This window comes from Peromyscus eremicus, unplaced genomic scaffold (genome assembly GCF_949786415.1).
Source record: "Peromyscus eremicus unplaced genomic scaffold, PerEre_H2_v1 PerEre#2#unplaced_3950, whole genome shotgun sequence".
NCBI lineage: Eukaryota > Metazoa > Chordata > Mammalia > Rodentia > Cricetidae > Peromyscus > Peromyscus eremicus.
In genome coordinates this window covers 11,831-20,128 of record NW_026738183.1, presented here as the reverse complement: position 1 = coordinate 20,128, position 8,298 = coordinate 11,831, and the positions used below count along the sequence as shown (strand labels likewise).

Genomic DNA, 8,298 nt, shown 5'->3' with positions numbered 1-8,298 from the left:
CCAGTGTCCACCTCTTTTGCAGCTCTCTTGGGTCTACAAGATCTTATATCTCACAACTGGCTAGTCAGAGAACAAAGTGAATTTTTTACATATAAAGTATTAAAATCATCTCAAATTTTTGTGAGTTCTTAAATTATTATAAATATAGTTGATATAGTTTTTTGTACCCTGATAGGCCTCTCCCCTGACACAGCAATCCAAATCAAACCAAATCAGACCAAATTAGAAAAAGCCCCAGTTTAATGAGTTAAGTGTTCCCAGGTGATTCTCCAACCCCCCAGAGAGAAGATGGGGACAAAAGACTGGAAAATCTCATGGCTGTTTTCTGAGATGCAGCTTAAATACCCTGTGGGAGAGGTCTTGAGCATCTCTGGAGGAGGAGCCATGTTTGGTGGGCTTTGAAGGGGCGGGTTTAGGGAAAGAGATGGGGAGGGGAGTTGAGGTGGAGCTTCCACCCAAACATTCCAGACTCTTTGGGTATGTGGATGCCAGGGTGCCAAGGGTTGAGGTGGAGCTTCCACCAGAACAATAGTTAATATTTATTGTAGGTTTTGGGGTTTTTTTTGTTTGTTTGTTTTTGTGGGGTTGCTCTTTTTGTTGTTTGTTTTAAAGTTTCTGAATCTGAAAAATCCTAAGGGAGCAAAAAAAAAAAAAAATACCCAAAGTAAATAGCATTGATGTTATTTTAGTAGTCTTACCTGCAGTTTGTTCTGTACATTTCACATCCTTAAAGGCATACAATATTTTAATTCTTCTAAAATTTTTGTACAAATATTTAATGTTCCTTACTATTAAGTATAATATATTCATCAGAAAGAAAATAGAAAACACAGATAAAAACAGCCATTCATAACCTTGTTGTACCTGTTTCTCAAAACCCCCAGAGACCAAGGAACCAGTTTCCTATGCCAGCACATAAGTGTCCTTTAATTGTCAGGTTCAACCTGGGCCACCATCAGGCAGATGGAGGGAAATTCGGTGGCGGGCACCAGCCCAAGGGTAGAGAGTTTTTATAGGGAAAAACCGCAAGCTAGGAATTACATGCTTTGGCAACTTGGGATTGGGTAGAAGGGATGTGGGGCAAGGTGATTTTTTGAAATTATTGGTCTAGGCTTTTGGCGAGAAACCACATTTGAAACTATTGGGTTGTGCTTTTGGCGGAGAACCACAACTTGCTCAGCAGGACTATCTGGATATCTTCAAGGGCCATAAACCGCAGACAGAATGTCTACAGGAACATACTGCCCTATATCTGTTGAGTTGTCATGGCGCATTCCTGAGGTCCTTCCTGGAACTGAGTACAGCAGGTGGTCTGAGATGGTGGCCCTTTCCTAAGATGGAGTCTATATTGCCTTCACATCCTCACCCCACCCCAGGGCAATAATCATTAATGTTTAATATAGTTTTTCCTTCTGGCTCATTTAACTCTGTACAGAAGCATTAAGATATTCAACAAGCATCATTGGTTGAAGGGGTCATAACTAACTTTTGGGAGACTGGGCTTATCAAAGCTTTAAATTCACTATTTTTAGACGTTAGCACAATGAGCTCTGACAGCATGTAGGACAACAGGCTGGAGAGATGGTTCAGCAGGACCTGAGTTTGGTTCCCAGCACCCACATGGTGGCTCACAAGCATCTGTAACTCCAGTGCAATGGAATGTGACTCCTCTTCTGGCCTCCACAGGCACTGCGTACATATGAGTCATGTGTGCAGGCAAAACACTCACATATATAAAAACAAATCTCAGAAAAAGGTTTTTGTTGTTGTTGTTTTGTTTGTTGGTTGGTTTTTATTTTTTGAGACAGGGTTTCTCTGTGTAACAGTCCTGGCTGTCCTGGCTCTCGCTCTGTAGACCAGGCTGGCCTCGAACTCACAGAGATTCACCTGCCTCTGCCTCCCAAGTGCTGGGATTAAAGCAATAAATGGCCAACAGAAAATGAACTCAATGCTATCTTTGGAGGTTCTTTGTCTCATAATGTCATGTCAGAGCTTTTCCATTTGTTTGTTTAATTTTATCTTATTTTTATTTTATTTATATACATTTTCTCTCTTTTTACCCCACAGGTCCTTTGAATATATATTATGCCTTCCAGTTTAGTGTTTCTGTGGGATTCCTGAGTGTGGGAACAAATGGGTCTCTGTGTCTCCAATTGTTTCTTGTGCCTTTTCTTGGGCTCTTTTCCTTCTGTTTGTTTTGTTCCAGTCCACCATGTTAGTTTTTGTTTTATCTTGTTATATTTCATTTTATTATTACCCTTTATTATCCCATGGTGATTTGAATAAGAATGACTCCCATAGGCCCATACAATTGAATGCTTAGTCATCAGGGAGTGGAGCTCTTTGAGAAGGATAAGGAGGGTGCGGCCGTGTTGGAAGAAGTGTGTCACCGGGGCTTTGAGGTTTCAAGAGCCCATGCCTGACCCAGTTCTCTCTCTTCCTGCAGCCTACAGATCAGGATGTCGCTCTCAGCTTCTGCTCCAGTGCCATGCATGCCATCATGCGCTCTCTGCCATGACAATCGACTAGGCCTCTAAACTGTAAGCAAGACCACTGCTAAATGCTTTCCTTTTTAAGAGTTGCCTTGGTCATGGTGTCTCTTTACAACAGTAGAGCAGTGACTAAGACACCTTAGATGTCTGTTTGTTTTCTAATGGGACAGAAAGGAGGTGGATCCAGATGGGAGGGGAGATGGGGAGGAATTAGGAGGAGTAGAGGGAGGGGAAACTCTAATCATATTATGTGAAGGGGGGACCTATTTTCAATAGAAGGAAAAGAAAGACAACTTTCTTTTCAACTACATTCATTTCAACTACATTTCATATACATAAATACAACTCCTATATTCACTACATAATATTGTACTACCCTATATGTTTTAAGACAGAACTTTTCAATTGTATTTAATTTTACTTTTTCAAAAATGATTTGTCAAGCCATATGTGACTTGTTACCTCTCCATAAATCCTTTGTAATAAATTAATGAATAAGAACAAAATTTATCTGTCAGAATAGTTCAGTTGAATTTTTAAAATAGAATTTCTTTTAAGAAACTAAAAAGATATGCATAAGCTGGGGGAAACTATTTGTAAAACACATACTGATGAAAGACTTGTATCCAAAAATCACAAAGAACCAATATTTAATGTGAAATTCAACAGCCCAAATAAAAACTATGCAAAAGAGCTGAAGATCACCAAAGAAGACATACAAATGGTACAGAAACAGATGGTCAAGATTATACATCATTAGTGTGGTACAAATTAAAGCAACGAGGACATGCTACTACAAACCTATTCAAATGGCTAAAACCCAAAATATTGACATCACCAAAACTCAGCTAGGATGTAGGGTCTCAGGAACTCTCCCTTATTGCTGGCAGATACACAAACTGCCACTTTTGAAGGCTGGTTGGCAGTCTCTCGTGGAGATTATAGACATAGAGTCTTACCAAAACGATTTAAAGCTAATGTCTACAAAAGCCTGCCTACAAATGTTTGTACCAGCTTTATTTATAACTACTAAGACTTGGAAGAAATCAAGGTACCCTTTTTTTCTTTGTGTGTGTGTGTGTGTGTGTGTGTGTGTGTGTGTGTGTGTGTGTGTGTAGGAGGAGGTCAGAAGAGTATCAGATCACCTGGAGCTGGAGTTACAGGCTGTTATGAGTGGCCTGATGTGAGTGCTGAGAATCGAATTCAGGTCCTCCGCAAGAACAGCATGTGGTCTTAACCACTGAGTCATCTCTCCAGCTCCCAAGGTGTGCTTTAAAAAGAGACTGCATATACAAACTGTGGTTCATACATTCAAAGGGATACTGCTCAGTTATAAGAAACAAGCCATCCGACCATATGGAAGACCCTTTGAGGAGAGTCTGTTCTGCATAATACTGTAATGCTGGATACCTGACACTAGGCATTTGATAAAACTCATAGCATGTCCAACACAGGAGCAAAGCCTGAGGTAAACTGTGGACCTTCATTAATAATGATGCATCAATATTGGTCCATCAACTATAACAAATGAGCCACCAATGCAAGATGTTAATCAGAAAGAAAATCATTATAGGACCAGGGGAAGGTGTATGCAAACTCTTGGGACTGTCCATTTTTCTATTAAAAAAATCAATTATCATGTATGCACATGTGTGTCTTCCATAGAACTAATCACTCTTTGAAAAACTTCCCCGGAGCCTGAAATAGTCCTCTGTAAGAGGTAACCTCTCATAACAGCAGGGTAAGTTAATAAAGGAGAGGCAGACAGGCAGACAGACAGGCAGAGCTAGTGTTAGCACAGTTATGAAGAGGTCTATAAAGCCAGCCTGATCCGGATTTGAATTCTGTATCCACTTGTATCAATCTGGCAAACTATTGAGGTTTCTTTCATTTTGATGTCCTCACTTGTGTAGTAAAGAAAATAAAAAAGAGATGTATCTTGAACATTTTTTTTTTTTTTCGGTTTTTCGAGACAGGGTTTCTCTGTGTAGCTTTGCGCCTTTCCTGGAACTCACTTGGTAGTCCAGACTGGCCTCGAACTCACAGAGATCCTCCTGGCTCTGCCTCCTGAGTGCTGGGATTAAAGGCGTGCGCCACCACCGCCCGGCCTATCTTGAACATTTAAAAAAAGTGCAGTCGAGCCGGCAGCAGTGGTGGTGGCCCAAGCCTTTAATCCCAGGACTCGGGATCTCTGAGTTTGAGGCCAGCCTGGTCTACACAGCGAGTTCCAGGACAGCCAGGGCTACACAGAGAAACCCTGCCTCGGAAAAAAATAAAATTAAAAATGTAAATGAAGATCTTAGAATATGCTCTCATACAAAATACATAAGTGAAAAACAGCAGCTATTGCCGATTTTATAATAATAGCTATTTTACAAAACATTATTAAACATATTATTTAGGATAATCTGTTATGAATCAAATATTTAATATTCTTGTATCTTTGGTTTCAGGTTCTTCTTCCAAGTCTCTGGTAGATTTATTACTATTCAATATAATTTAGGAAATGGGTTGAAGTTTAAATTATCTATATTTATTAATTCACTCAGTAAATAATTATGAGGAACCTGCTATGTTCCGGGCTCTGTTCTAGACACTAAGAGCTCAACAACGGACCGAACAGAGTCCCTAATGGCAATCACAGGATGGTAGAGGAAGCAGATACTGAACAAACGCGCTCACAAACTCTCAGAGAAAGGGAGGGAACGTTATAAAAAGAGAGAGAGTGTGTCATTCTCACCGAGCAGAGTCTAAAGGAGATGAGGAAGAAGCCGTGCAGGGGTGAGGGGAAACCACCTGGATCACAGAACGGTGAGGGCAGGGGCCCACGAGAGGTGAGCCAAGCCCAGCAGACAGGAATGCCGGAGCAGTCTGAGGAGGAAAGGATGTTACAGGGTGTGAAAGGGCAGAGAAATACTTAAGGCCACTTAGTTCTGGCTTAGGACTTCAAATCCCAAGCGCGAAGAGAAACGACCGGAGGTTTTTAACAGGTACACACTGCCATCAATTTGTATTTAAGCAGTGTCTTTCCAAAGAGCCTGGATAGCTCAGCTGGTAGAGCATCAGGCTTTTAATCTGAGGGTCCAGGGTTCAAGTCCCTGTTCAGGCAAAGGCTATTTTAAGCTCCTAAATAAACAGTGACTCCCAACATGATTGAGTAAATGGTAGAGAGAGTTTATAAAAATGAGATTAGGCCCCCTCCCCCATCTAGTTGAGCAACAAGGGGGGTGGAGGGGGTGAATCACCTCTAAAGTAATTTCCACTATTTGGGGTGGGGGGAAGGAACCAGTAGGTAGGGGTGGGGGTAAGTAGAATCAAGCCATGTTATATGCACATATAAAAATCACATAGTGAAGCCCATTATTTTGTATCATTAATATACATTAATAAAAAAAGTCCTTAAAATTGTTTGAATACCAGCAATAGCCATATGATCAGTTAAAGACACAAATACTGTAATAGACCTAAGTATTTCTTCCTGATGTGACTACCCATAAACGTAAGTATAAAGGACTCAAAAAATATCTATGACTTTTTATAAGTTAAATTGTGCACCCTCCAAAAAGAAGATATATTGAAAGTCTAATCCCCAGTGGCCCATAATGTGATGGTGTTTGGAAAGAGTCCTTGCAAATGTAGCTGGTCACGATGATGTCATGCTGAAGAGCCATAGACCACTTATTGAATGGAGCCGATGTCCTTACAAGAGGACAACCTCTTGGAAACAGAGGACACAGTATTACTGTAAGACATAGGAAGGCAGAGGAGCAGAATAAAACGGCGCTGCTTCAAGCCATACTCCGCCACCAGAAGCTCGCACAAGGCAGAGAAGGACTCTCACACACACAGAGTTTACAGGAAGCACCACCCTGCCAACACCTTCGCTTTGCACTTCTAATCTCCTAGGCAAATAGTAAATACCTACCTCGCTACCACAGCCCTGCGAAACTAACGGTTTCCGGTTTCCGACGGGCGTCCTCCCTCCTCTCCACCTACTGCCTCCCAAGGGCTGGAGACACTGGAGTCAACCATCAAATCCCTTCCTTAAGCAGCCACACGGCCCCGCTTCCATAAAGACGGTTAGGGAACGCTTGGTGGCAATGCGGTGTTGATTGACTTTTTTGTTGTGTTTGGGAAGGTGGAGCTGAATACCCCAGAAAGCCTTGCAATCCACACTGAGCCAGGAACCAGTCTCTGGTTCGCTCTATGGGAAATGAGGCCACTAAGAGGAAGTCATCAGTGAGGGAGTTACGTTCTAGTAGCACGTTTAATTACGATACAACCACGACTGTCTCTTGCATAGGAATTCAGCATGCAAGATTTACAGCTCTTAGCCGGTTTGCCTTTGTCTCTAGCAGCCTCCTTGCCGACGGTTGCCCAAGGTCCCCTGTTCACCTGTGTCACACTGCCCCCTGCTGCTTGGGTGTCATAATCTCCTGGCTGCTCCTACTTGGCGCGGGTTCTGAGATGTCATGGCTTTGGCCAGGTTTAGAAAACCTGATACACCAAACACAGAACACAGAACGTGTGTATGTGTGTGTGTGGGGGGGGGGGGTTGTATATTTTTCTCTTAATAAAATCACTGAACAACATAGATATGTTTGTCTGGAAACACAACCATCCCACTGGCTTCAGCTTATGAGGAAAATCAAGTTTCCAGAATAAGGGGATGAAGAGCCTTTTCTTTCCTGTTTGGTGGGGGGCCTCTTCAAGTGATAGCCTCTTTTATTCATGGTGTGACAACAGGAGAAAAACCATTTAAGAGAAGCTGATGAAATTGTAACTAATCCAACCAGCCAGAGGAAAGCAGTATCACAAAGGGGCCCCCAGAAGACAGGTAGGCTTTTCTTCCTGCACCAAAGGTACCTTGCAGGGCTTTGCTGAGTCCCTGGCGCACATGCGTGCCCAGTCAGCCCCGGCCCCCAGCTCCTCTCTGCTGTGGTTCCTTTGACACCTCCACAGCTGTGGCCCCCAGCCTGGAGGAAAAGAGGTCTACAAAACACCGAGGGACATGTTAGCAGGAGGAAAACTGGACGTGAGTGGTTTGGACTTTAAAACCCAAAGTGAAAGGACCAAGCAGACGCCATAACAGGCTGCCGAGTCTTCTCTCAGAGGTCAGGCCTCAATTTCAGTTTCCTGAGACTTGAGCAAGCAGTTTCTGGGAGGGCCATGAACAAAAGACATAGTCCTTGCAGTAGCTCCTTTTCTGCACCATACTCTGATGTTCAAGGTTCAGCCAGTTGTTTACTGTCTGGGACCCCTCACCAACTTAGAGCTAGGGCCAGGGTCAATGTGACAGCCTGGGCCACTGAGTCAGCCCCCATAATCAATACATGCTACGCCAGCGAGCCTCCATGGCAGCTCAAGGACAAAGCCTGGGACTTGTCCAGGCCTGCTCAAAAATGGCAACTGTAACCCCCCACTAACCCTAGCTAATTAAAAGTTAACATGATTGCCACTCGCATAAACCGATCCTGAGTCTGTTCCTATGCAGTCTGCAGACCCCAAGCCCCTCTTACTTTAAAAACCCTGCCCCATTGCTACCGCATCAGAAGGAAGGAGAGTCCCGAGTTAACTAACAATACAAAGATTCTTTGCTTTTGCATCGGATTCGGTCTCTTGGTGGCCTTTGGGGGACTCTGGGTACAACAAAAGTAATTCTCAAAGTACTCTGGTGGACCTCTAGGACAAAACAAAACAATATGCTGGCGGTTTTAAAGATTGTTAGGTGAGAGAGAGAGAGAGAGAGAGAGAGAGAGAGAGAGAGAGAGAGAGAGAAACCTAACACGTTCTGCTGTCCAGCAGC

The 8,298-nt window shown here is 43.0% G+C and overlaps 1 non-coding gene across 1 annotated transcript; it reads left to right on the top strand.

The window, feature by feature from the left end:
* The first annotated feature begins 5,528 nt into the window (after positions 1–5,528).
* Positions 5,529–5,601, top strand: Trnak-uuu (transfer RNA lysine (anticodon UUU)). Its single transcript has one exon. It is a non-coding gene; the product is annotated as a tRNA-Lys (tRNA).
* The last annotated feature ends 2,697 nt before the right edge of the window (positions 5,602–8,298 follow it).